Source organism: Cryptomeria japonica, unplaced genomic scaffold, assembly GCF_030272615.1.
Source record: "Cryptomeria japonica unplaced genomic scaffold, Sugi_1.0 HiC_scaffold_280, whole genome shotgun sequence".
Classification (NCBI taxonomy): Eukaryota; Viridiplantae; Streptophyta; class Pinopsida; order Cupressales; family Cupressaceae; genus Cryptomeria; species Cryptomeria japonica.
In genome coordinates this window covers 120,001-132,133 of record NW_026729102.1, presented here as the reverse complement: position 1 = coordinate 132,133, position 12,133 = coordinate 120,001, and the positions used below count along the sequence as shown (strand labels likewise).

The following is a 12,133-nucleotide window of genomic DNA, read 5'->3' as shown; positions in this document are numbered from 1 at the left end:
CTTCACTAATTTCCAGAAAAGGCAAAAAAAAGAAAAAAATGAGATTTTAAAATTTCCGTTTTGAAAGATAGTGAAAAAAACGGAACGCGGGTGCCATCTTGAGCCCGCCCTGGTGTGCAGCCCAGGCAAGTTGTGCGCACCAAGGCACCCACCCTGGCCAAGGTGGGTCACGGGGTGGGTCCTAGGGTGGGTAACGGGGTGGGTACTAAGGTGCGTGCCAAGGTGGGTCATAGGGTGGGTGCCAAGGTGGGCACCAGGGTGGGTGTGCACCAACCCTAGCCAGGGTAGGTCACGGGGTGGTTGTCGGGGTGGGCGTCAAGGAGCCAAGGTGGGTGGCAAGTAGCCAAGTTGCGTGCCAAGGTGGGTGTCGGGGTGGGTGCCAAGGATCCAAGGTGGGTGCCAAGGAACCAAGGTGGGTGTCTGGGTGGGTGCCGAGGTGGGAGCCAGGGTGGGTCCCAAGGTGAGTGCAAAGGTGGGTGCCAGGGTCAAGGTGAGTGCCAATGTGGGTTCCAAGGTGCCAGGGTCAGGGTGAGTGCCAATGTGGGTTCAAAGGTGCTAAGTTGGGTGCGAGGTTGGGTGCGAGGGTGGGTGGGTGCCAAGGTGTGCTAGGTGGAAGCCCGGGTGGGTCGGCATCCCATGGGTGTCGAGTTGGGTGCCTGATGGGTGCTTCTTGTCAAGTTTTAGTCGTCGGGACTCATTTCGAGCCTTAGAGGTCGTTTCTTGTCCGGTTGCCCTGTCTTCGACCTGGGAACCCAATTTTGGTCCTCGGGTCCCATTTTTTTTTGTCTCGCATCCCACTTTTGGCCTGTGGCCTTTTCGGGGTCGATTCTCGTTTTGGGCATCAGAGCATGTTTCTTCTCCTAAAACCCAATATTTGTTTATTAAGTCTCGGAACACATTTTTGTTCTCGTGGACCCATCATGGGTCTTGGAACGCATTTGTGGTCCTTGGGTCCCATTTTGCATCCCGAAACTTGTGTTTTGGTGCTTGATCCCTATTTTGGGTGCCCACCTTGCACCAAGTGCGCACCCGGGGCAAACCGAGCGCCTTGGTGCACCGGGGCAAGATCGAGCGTGCACCCGAGGCGCCCCGAACATGCACCAAGGTGCACTCGGCCCACATGTGAGCGCAGGTCGTTGCGCCCGAGGTGGTGTGTGGGCACCGCGTTGCAGACGGGACACTGCACGCACACGACGCCCCCTCCAGGTGCACGCACGTAGGCCGGGCCGGGTGCACACCCGACGCCCTAGCAAGGTGCGCGCACCCGGGCAGGGCTCACACTTGGCGAACGGGGCGCACTTCGCGAGGGAGGGTGTGCACCTCGACGGGGGTGGGTGGCCGGGGTGGATTCGCACGTGGGTCGCGGTTTGCTAAGTACACACTGCGACAAGCTCATAACGGGTGCGATCATACCAGCGTTAGTGCACCGGATCCCATCAGAACTCCGCAGTTAAGCGCGCTTGGGCCGGAGTAGTACTGGGATGGGTGACCTCCCGGGAAGTCCCGGTGTTGCACCCTTTTTTAGTTTTTCGCCGGGCGTCGCAATGCTATTTGAATAAACCTTTTGCCCGTTTGCGTTCTCGTCGGGGCCGGGCCGGGCCGGGGTGCGCTGCCCGCACTACCGCGCGCGCGGGGGCGACACCGAGCGCGCACCCGAGGCGCCCCGAGCACACAGGCCACGGTGCAACCCGGGCGTTGTGCGCGCACCCCGGTGCGCCCGAGGTGCTGCGCGCGCACCCAGGTGAAATCGGTGTGCACCTCGGCCAGTGCGCGCTCGGTCGAGTCGCGCACGTTGGCCAAGGTGCACGGTGATGTTTCTTACTCTAAGGTTCCGCACCAGACGCCCGGGACAGGTGAGCGAAGCTGGGCGGGGCCGGGTGCGCGGCCGGGGCAGGTGCACGCAGCTGGAGAGAGCTTTGGAGCACACTTCGGAGCGCACCAATGATGCGCTCCATTCAAAAGTTTCCTGAAAAGGCAAAAAAAGTTGAGATTATAGAATTTCCCACTTGAGAGATTGTAAAAAAAAAAAATTTAAAATGAAGGAAACGCGGGTGCCAAGGTGTGCGCAGCCCAGCCAAGGTGTGCGCACCAAGGCGCCCACCCTGGCGAAGGTGCACGCAAGGTGCGCACCCGAGGCAAACCGGACAATTAACCCAACTTTCGACTTCGCGCGCACCTTGGAGCGCACTTCGGAGCGCTCCTTGGTGCGCACCAATCTTGGGCACCTCGGAGTGCACCATGGCGCCCACCAAGGTGCGCACCCGGGGCAAACCGAGCTCCGACTTCGTGCGCACCTTGGAGCGCACGAAAGGTGCGCACCATGGCGCCCACCAAGGTGCGCAGCCCAGCCAAGGCGTGCGCATCAAGGTGCGCACCCTGGCGAAGGTGCGCACCCGGGGCAAACCGAGCTCCGACTTCGTGCGCACCTTGGAGCGCACAAAAGGTGCGCAACCCAGCCAAGGTGTGCGCACCCCGGTCAAACCGAGCTCCGAATCGTGCGCACCAGAGGTGCACGCCATCGTGCGCACCTTGGAGCACACTTCGGAGCCCTCCTTGGTGCGCGCCGATGTTGCGCACCTCGGAGCGCACCCGGGGAAAACAATGCAATTAACCCGACTTCGTGGGCACCTCGGAGCGCTCTCGGGTTCGCACCTCGGAGCACACCGAGGTGCGCACCTTTGATGCGCTGCCTTCACCAATTTCCAGAAAAGGCAAGAAAACATTGAGAAGGTGTGCGCACCGAGGTGCCCACCCTGGCGAAGGTGCACGCGAGGTGCGCACCCGGGGCAAACCGGGCTCCGACTTCGTGCACGCCGCACCTTGGAGCACACTTCGGAGCGCTCCTTGGTGCGCACCAGGGCGCGCAACCCAGCCGAGGTGCCCACCCCGGCGAAGGTGCACGCGAGGTGCGCACCCGGGGCAAACCGGGCTCCGACTTCGTGCACGCCATGGTGCCCACCGCGGCGAAGGTGCACGCGAGGTGCGCACCCGGGGCAAACCGGGCTCCGACTTCGTGCACGCCGCACCTTGGAGCACACTTCGGAGCGCTCCTTGGTGCGCACCATGGTGCCCACCAGGGCGCGCAACCCCGCCGAAGGTGCACGCGAGGTGCGCACCCGGGGCAAACCGGGCTCCGACTTCGTGCACGCCGCACCTTGGAGCACACTTCGGAGCGCTCCTTGGTGCGCACCATGGTGCCCACCAGGGCGCGCAACCCCGCCGAAGGTGCACGCGAGGTGCGCACCCGGGGCAAACCGGGCTCCGACTTCGTGCACGCCATGGTGCGCACCGCGGCGAAGGTGCGCACCCGGGGCAAACCGGGCTCCGACTTCGTGCACGCCGCACCTTGGAGCACACTTCGGAGCGCTCCTTGGTGCGCACCAGGGCGCGCAACCCAGCCGAGGTGCCCACCCCGGCGAAGGTGCACGCGAGGTGCGTACCCGGGGCAAACCGGGCTCCGACTTCGTGCACGCCGCACCTTGGAGCACACTTCGGAGCGCTCCTTGGTGCGCACCATGGTGCCCACCAGGCCGCGCAACCCAGCCAAGGTGTGCGCACCAAGGTGCACGCGAGGTGCGCACCCGGGGCAAACCGGGGTCCGACTTCGTGCACGCCGCACCTTGGAGCACACATCGGGGCGCTCCCGGGTTCGCACCGGCGTTGCGCACCGTGGTGGGCACCTCGGAGCACACCAAGGTGGGCAGCGAGGTGCGCACCTTTGATGCGATGCCTTCACTAATTTCCATAAAAGGCAAAAAAAAAACGAGATTTTAAAATTTCCGTTTTGAAAGATAGTGAGAAAAAGGGAATGCTGGTGCCATCTTGAGCCCGCCCTGGTGCGCAGCCCAGCCAAGGTGTGCGCACCAAGGTGCCCACCCTGGCGAAGGTGCGCGCCCGGGCAATTAACCCAACTTCCAACTTCGCGCGCGCCAGGGTGGGAGCGCACCCAACAACCGGGCCTGGGAAGAGCCAATGCGAGAAACCCCACCAAACGCTCTGACAAAAAAAGAGGGGGCGCTCCAGTAACCCCGCTTCGGAGCGCACCCTGGGCAAACCCAGCCAAGGTGCCCACCCCGGCCAAGGTGCAGGCGAGGTGCGCACCCGGGGCAAACCGGGCTCCGACAACGTGCACGCCGCACCTTGGAGCACACTTCGTAGCGCTCCCGGGTGCGCACCTCAGAGCACACCAAGGTGGGCAGCGAGGTGCGCACCTTTGATGCGCTGCCTTCACTAATTTCCAGAAAAGGCAAAAAAAAAAGGAGATTTTAAAATTTCCGTTTTGAAAGATAGTGAAAAAAACGGAACGCGCGTGCCATCTTGAGCCCGCCCTGGTGCGCAGCCCAGGTAAGGTGCCCACCCTGGCAAAGGTGCGCACCCGGGCAATTAACCCTACTTCTGACTTCGTGCGCGCCAGGGTGGCAACCGGGCCTCGGAAGAGCCAATGCGAGAAACCCCACCAAACGCTCCGACAAAAAAAGAGGCGGCGCTCCAATAACCCCGCTTCGGAGCGCAGCCGGGGCAAACCCAGCCAAGGTGCCCACCCCGACGAAGGTGCACGCGAGGTGCGCACCCGGGGCAAACCGGGCTCCGACAACGTGCACGCAGCACCTTGGAGCACACTTCGAAGCACTCCCGGGTGCCCACCGGCGTTGCGCACCGTGGTGGGCAGCGAGGTGCGCACCTTTGATGCGCTGCCTTCACTAATTTCCAGAAAAAGGCAAACAAAAATGAGATTTTAAAATTTCCGTTTTGAAAGATAGTGAAAAAAAAGGAACGCGGGTGCCATCTTGAGCCCGCCCTGGTGCGCAGCCCAGGCAAGGCATGCGCACCAAGGTGCCCACCCGAGGTGCACACGCGGGGCAAACCGGGCTCCGACTTCGTGCAGGCCGCACCTTGGAGCACACTTCGGAGCGCTCCTTGGTGCGCACCATGGTGCCCACCAGGGCGCGCAACCCAGCCAAGGTCTGCACACCAAGGTGCCCACCCCGGCGAAGGTGCACGCGAGGTGCGCACCCGGGGCAAACCGGGCTCCGACTTCGTGCACGCCATGGTGCCCACCGCGGCGAAGGTGCACGCGAGGTGCGCACCCGGGGCAAACCGGGCTCCGACTTCGTGCACGCCGCACCTTGGAGCACACTTCGGAGCGCTCCTTGGTGCGCACCATGGTGCCCACCAGGGCGCGCAACCCAACCAAGGTGTGCGCACCAAGGTGCACGCGAGGTGCGCACCCGGGGCAAACCGGGGTCCGACTTCGTGCACGCCGCACCTTGGAGCACACATCGGAGCGCTCCCAGGTTCGCACCAGCGTTGCGCACCTTTGATGCGCTGCCTTCACTAATTTCCAGAAAAGGCAAAAAAAAACGATATTTTAAAATTTCCGTTCTGAAAGATAGTGAAAAAAACGGAACGCGGGTGCCATCTTGAGCCCTTCCTGGTGCGCAGCCCAGGCAAGTTGTGCGCACCAAGGTGCCCACCCTGGCGGAGGTGCGCGCCCGGGGCAAACCGGGCTCCGACTTCGTGCACTGCATGGTGCCCACCAAGGCGCGCAACCCAGCCAAGGTGCCCACCGCAGCGAAGGTGCACGCGAGGTGCACACCCGGGGCAAACCGGGCTCCGACTTCGTGCACGCCGCACCTTGGAGCACACTTCAGAGCGCTCCTTGGTGCGCACCAGGGCGCGCAACCCAGCCGAGGTGCCCACCCCGGCGAAGGTGCACGCGAGGTGCGCACCCGGGGCAAACCGGGCTCCGACTTCGTGCACGCCATGGTGCCCACCGCGGCGAAGGTGCGCACCCGGGGCAAACCGGGCTCCGACTTCGTGCACGCCGCACCTTGGAGCACACTTCGGAGCGCTCCTTGGTGCGCACCATGGTGCCCACCAGGCCGCGCAACCCAGCCAAGGTGTGCGCACCAAGGTGCACGCGAGGTGCGCACCCGGGGCAAACCGGGGTCCGACTTCGTGCACGCCGCACCTTGGAGCACACATCGGGGCGCTCCCGGGTTCGCACCGGCGTTGCGCACCGTGGTGGGCACCTCGGAGCACACCAAGGTGGGCAGCGAGGTGCGCACCTTTGATGCGATGCCTTCACTAATTTCCATAAAAGGCAAAAAAAAAACGAGATTTTAAAATTTCCGTTTTGAAAGATAGTGAGAAAAAGGGAATGCTGGTGCCATCTTGAGCCCGCCCTGGTGCGCAGCCCAGCCAAGGTTTGCGCACCAAGGTGCCCACCCTGGCGAAGGTGCGCGCCCGGGCAATTAACCCAACTTCCAACTTCGCGCGCGCCAGGGTGGGAGCGCACCCAACAACCGGGCCTGGGAAGAGCCAATGCGAGAAACCCCACCAAACTCTCTGACAAAAAAAGAGGGGGCGCTCCAGTAACCCCGCTTCGGAGCGCACCCTGGGCAAACCCAGCCAAGGTGCCCACCCCGGCCAAGGTGCAGGCGAGGTGCGCACCCGGGGCAAACCGGGCTCCGACAACGTGCACGCCGCACCTTGGAGCACACTTCGTAGCGCTCCCGGGTGCGCACCTCAGAGCACACCAAGGTGGGCAGCGAGGTGCGCACCTTTGATGCGCTGCCTTCACTAATTTCCAGAAAAGGCAAAAAAAAAAGGAGATTTTAAAATTTCCGTTTTGAAAGATAGTGAAAAAAACGGAACGCGCGTGCCATCTTGAGCCCGCCCTGGTGCGCAGCCCAGGTAAGGTGCCACCCTGGCAAAGGTGCGCACCCGGGCAATTAACCCTACTTCCGACTTCGTGCGCGCCAGGGTGGCAACCGGGCCTCGGAAGAGCCAATGCGAGAAACCCCACCAAACGCTCCGACAAAAAAAGAGGCGGCGCTCCAATAACCCCGCTTCGGAGCGCAGCCGGGGCAAACCAAGCCAAGGTGCCCACCCCGACGAAGGTGCACGCGAGGTGCGCACCCGGGGCAAACCGGGCTCCGACAACGTGCACGCAGCACCTTGGAGCACACTTCGAAGCACTCCCGGGTGCCCACCGGCGTTGCGCACCGTGGTGGGCAGCGAGGTGCGCACCTTTGATGCGCTGCCTTCACTAATTTCCAGAAAAAGGCAAAAAAAAATGAGATTTTAAAATTTCCGTTTTGAAAGATAGTGAAAAAAAAGGAACGCGGGTGCCATCTTGAGCCCGCCCTGGTGCGCAGCCCAGGCAAGGCATGCGCACCAAGGTGCCCACCCGAGGTGCACACCCGGGGCAAACCGGGCTCCGACTTCGTGCAGGCCGCACCTTGGAGCACACTTCGGAGCGCTCCTTGGTGCGCACCATGGTGCCCACCAGGGCGCACCCGGGGCAAACCGGGCTCCGACTTCGTGCACGCCGCACCTTGGAGCACACATCGGAGCGCTCCCAGGTTCGCACCAGCGTTGCGCACCTTTGATGCGCTGCCTTCACTAATTTCCAGAAAAGGCAAAAAAAAACGATATTTTAAAATTTCCGTTCTGAAAGATAGTGAAAAAAACGGAACGCGGGTGCCATCTTGAGCCCTTCCTGGTGCGCAGCCCAGGCAAGTTGTGCGCACCAAGGTGCCCACCCTGGCGGAGGTGCGCGCCCGGGGCAAACCGGGCTCCGACTTCGTGCACTGCATGGTGCCCACCAAGGCGCGCAACCCAGCCAAGGTGCCCACCGCAGCGAAGGTGCACGCGAGGTGCGCACCCGAGGTGCACACCCGGGGCAAACCGGGCTCCGACTTCGTGCACGCCGCACCTTGGAGCACACTTCAGAGCGCTCCTTGGTACGCACCAGGGCGCGCAACCCAGCCAAGGTGCTCACCCCGGCGAAGGTGCACGCGAGGTGCGCACCCGGGGCAAACCGGGCTCGAACTTCGTGCACGCCGCACCTTGGAGCACACATCGGAGCGCTCCCGGGTTCGCACCAGCATTGCGCACCTTTGATGCGCTGCCTTCACTAATTTCCAGAAAAGGCAAAAAAAAGAAAAAAATGAGATTTTAAAATTTCCGTTTTGAAAGATAGTGAAAAAAACGGAACGCGGGTGCCATCTTGAGCCCGCCCTGGTGTGCAGCCCAGGCAAGTTGTGCGCACCAAGGCACCCACCCTGGCCAAGGTGGGTCACGGGGTGGGTCCTAGGGTGGGTAACGGGGTGGGTACTAAGGTGCGTGCCAAGGTGGGTCATAGGGTGGGTGCCAAGGTGGGCACCAGGGTGGGTGTGCACCAACCCTAGCCAGGGTAGGTCACGGGGTGGTTGTCGGGGTGGGCGTCAAGGAGCCAAGGTGGGTGGCAAGTAGCCAAGTTGCGTGCCAAGGTGGGTGTCGGGGTGGGTGCCAAGGATCCAAGGTGGGTGCCAAGGAACCAAGGTGGGTGTCTGGGTGGGTGCCGAGGTGGGAGCCAGGGTGGGTCCCAAGGTGAGTGCAAAGGTGGGTGCCAGGGTCAAGGTGAGTGCCAATGTGGGTTCCAAGGTGCCAGGGTCAGGGTGAGTGCCAATGTGGGTTCAAAGGTGCTAAGTTGGGTGCGAGGTTGGGTGCGAGGGTGGGTGGGTGCCAAGGTGTGCTAGGTGGAAGCCCGGGTGGGTCGGCATCCCATGGGTGTCGAGTTGGGTGCCTGATGGGTGCTTCTTGTCAAGTTTTAGTCGTCGGGACTCATTTCGAGCCTTAGAGGTCGTTTCTTGTCCGGTTGCCCTGTCTTCGACCTGGGAACCCAATTTTGGTCCTCGGGTCCCATTTTTTTTTGTCTCGCATCCCACTTTTGGCCTGTGGCCTTTTCGGGGTCGATTCTCGTTTTGGGCATCAGAGCATGTTTCTTCTCCTAAAACCCAATATTTGTTTATTAAGTCTCGGAACACATTTTTGTTCTCGTGGACCCATCATGGGTCTTGGAACGCATTTGTGGTCCTTGGGTCCCATTTTGCATCCCGAAACTTGTGTTTTGGTGCTTGATCCCTATTTTGGGTGCCCACCTTGCACCAAGTGCGCACCCGGGGCAAACCGAGCGCCTTGGTGCACCGGGGCAAGATTGAGCGTGCACCCGAGGCGCCCCGAACATGCACCAAGGTGCACTCGGCCCACATGTGAGCGCAGGTCGTTGCGCCCGAGGTGGTGTGTGGGCACCGCGTTGCAGACGGGACACTGCACGCACACGACGCCCCCTCCAGGTGCACGCACGTAGGCCGGGCCGGGTGCACACCCGACGCCCTAGCAAGGTGCGCGCACCCGGGCAGGGCTCACACTTGGCGAACGGGGCGCACTTCGCGAGGGAGGGTGTGCACCTCGACGGGGGTGGGTGGCCGGGGTGGATTCGCACGTGGGTCGCGGTTTGCTAAGTACACACTGCGACAAGCTCATAACGGGTGCGATCATACCAGCGTTAGTGCACCGGATCCCATCAGAACTCCGCAGTTAAGCGCGCTTGGGCCGGAGTAGTACTGGGATGGGTGACCTCTCGGGAAGTCCCGGTGTTGCACCCTTTTTTAGTTTTTCGCCGGGCGTCGCAATGCTATTTGAATAAACCTTTTGCCCGTTTGCGTTCTCGTCGGGGCCGGGCCGGGCCGGGGTGCGCTGCCCGCACTACCGCGCGCGCGGGGGCGACACCGAGCGCGCACCCGAGGCGCCCCGAGCACACAGGCCACGGTGCAACCCGGGCGTTGTGCGTGCACCCCGGTGCGCCCGAGGTGCTGCGCGCGCACCCAGGTGAAATCGGTGTGCACCTCGGCCAGTGCGCGCTCGGTCGAGTCGCGCACGTTGGCCAAGGTGCACGGTGATGTTTCTTACTCTAAGGTTCCGCACCAGACGCCCGGGACAGGTGAGCGAAGCTGGGCGGGGCCGGGTGCGCGGCCGGGGCAGGTGCACGCAGCTGGAGAGAGCTTTGGAGCACACTTCGGAGCGCACCAATGATGCGCTCCATTCAAAAGTTTCCTGAAAAGGCAAAAAAAGTTGAGATTATAGAATTTCCCACTTGAGAGATTGTAAAAAAAAAAAATTTAAAATGAAGGAAACGCGGGTGCCAAGGTGTGCGCAGCCCAGCCAAGGTGTGCGCACCAAGGCGCCCACCCTGGCGAAGGTGCACGCAAGGTGCGCACCCGAGGCAAACCGGACAATTAACCCAACTTTCGACTTCGCGCGCACCTTGGAGCGCACTTCGGAGCGCTCCTTGGTGCGCACCAATCTTGGGCACCTCGGAGTGCACCATGGCGCCCACCAAGGTGCGCACCCGGGGCAAACCGAGCTCCGACTTCGTGCGCACCTTGGAGCGCACGAAAGGTGCGCACCATGGCGCCCACCAAGGTGCGCAGCCCAGCCAAGGCGTGCGCATCAAGGTGCGCACCCTGGCGAAGGTGCGCACCCGGGGCAAACCGAGCTCCGACTTCGTGCGCACCTTGGAGCGCACAAAAGGTGCGCAACCCAGCCAAGGTGTGCGCACCCCGGTCAAACCGAGCTCCGAATCGTGCGCACCAGAGGTGCACGCCATCGTGCGCACCTTGGAGCACACTTCGGAGCCCTCCTTGGTGCGCGCCGATGTTGCGCACCTCGGAGCGCACCCGGGGAAAACAATGCAATTAACCCGACTTTCGACTTCGTGGGCACCTCGGAGCGCTCTCGGGTTCGCACCTCGGAGCACACCGAGGTGCGCACCTTTGATGCGCTGCCTTCACCAATTTCCAGAAAAGGCAAGAAAACATTGAGAAGGTGTGCGCACCGAGGTGCCCACCCTGGCGAAGGTGCACGCGAGGTGCGCACCCGGGGCAAACCGGGCTCCGACTTCGTGCACGCCGCACCTTGGAGCACACTTCGGAGCGCTCCTTGGTGCGCACCAGGGCGCGCAACCCAGCCGAGGTGCCCACCCCGGCGAAGGTGCACGCGAGGTGCGCACCCGGGGCAAACCGGGCTCCGACTTCGTGCACGCCATGGTGCCCACCGCGGCGAAGGTGCACGCGAGGTGCGCACCCGGGGCAAACCGGGCTCCGACTTCGTGCACGCCGCACCTTGGAGCACACTTCGGAGCGCTCCTTGGTGCGCACCATGGTGCCCACCAGGGCGCGCAACCCCGCCGAAGGTGCACGCGAGGTGCGCACCCGGGGCAAACCGGGCTCCGACTTCGTGCACGCCGCACCTTGGAGCACACTTCGGAGCGCTCCTTGGTGCGCACCATGGTGCCCACCAGGGCGCGCAACCCCGCCGAAGGTGCACGCGAGGTGCGCACCCGGGGCAAACCGGGCTCCGACTTCGTGCACGCCATGGTGCGCACCGCGGCGAAGGTGCGCACCCGGGGCAAACCGGGCTCCGACTTCGTGCACGCCGCACCTTGGAGCACACTTCGGAGCGCTCCTTGGTGCGCACCAGGGCGCGCAACCCAGCCGAGGTGCCCACCCCGGCGAAGGTGCACGCGAGGTGCGTACCCGGGGCAAACCGGGCTCCGACTTCGTGCACGCCGCACCTTGGAGCACACTTCGGAGCGCTCCTTGGTGCGCACCATGGTGCCCACCAGGCCGCGCAACCCAGCCAAGGTGTGCGCACCAAGGTGCACGCGAGGTGCGCACCCGGGGCAAACCGGGGTCCGACTTCGTGCACGCCGCACCTTGGAGCACACATCGGGGCGCTCCCGGGTTCGCACCGGCGTTGCGCACCGTGGTGGGCACCTCGGAGCACACCAAGGTGGGCAGCGAGGTGCGCACCTTTGATGCGATGCCTTCACTAATTTCCATAAAAGGCAAAAAAAAAACGAGATTTTAAAATTTCCGTTTTGAAAGATAGTGAGAAAAAGGGAATGCTGGTGCCATCTTGAGCCCGCCCTGGTGCGCAGCCCAGCCAAGGTGTGCGCACCAAGGTGCCCACCCTGGCGAAGGTGCGCGCCCGGGCAATTAACCCAACTTCCAACTTCGCGCGCGCCAGGGTGGGAGCGCACCCAACAACCGGGCCTGGGAAGAGCCAATGCGAGAAACCCCACCAAACGCTCTGACAAAAAAAGAGGGGGCGCTCCAGTAACCCCGCTTCGGAGCGCACCCTGGGCAAACCCAGCCAAGGTGCCCACCCCGGCCAAGGTGCAGGCGAGGTGCGCACCCGGGGCAAACCGGGCTCCGACAACGTGCACGCCGCACCTTGGAGCACACTTCGTAGCGCTCCCGGGTGCGCACCTCAGAGCACACCAAGGTGGGCAGCGAGGTGCGCA

General features: G+C 63.0%; 2 non-coding genes across 2 annotated transcripts; both read left to right on the top strand.

Annotated features, from left to right (window-relative positions):
- The first annotated feature begins 1,399 nt into the window (after positions 1–1,399).
- On the top strand, positions 1,400–1,518 carry LOC131870044 (5S ribosomal RNA). Its single transcript, XR_009368412.1, has one exon. It is a non-coding gene; the product is annotated as a 5S ribosomal RNA (ribosomal RNA).
- Positions 1,519–9,315: 7,797 nt separating this feature from the next.
- Positions 9,316–9,434, top strand: LOC131870047 (5S ribosomal RNA). The gene has a single exon (XR_009368415.1). It is a non-coding gene; the product is annotated as a 5S ribosomal RNA (ribosomal RNA).
- The last annotated feature ends 2,699 nt before the right edge of the window (positions 9,435–12,133 follow it).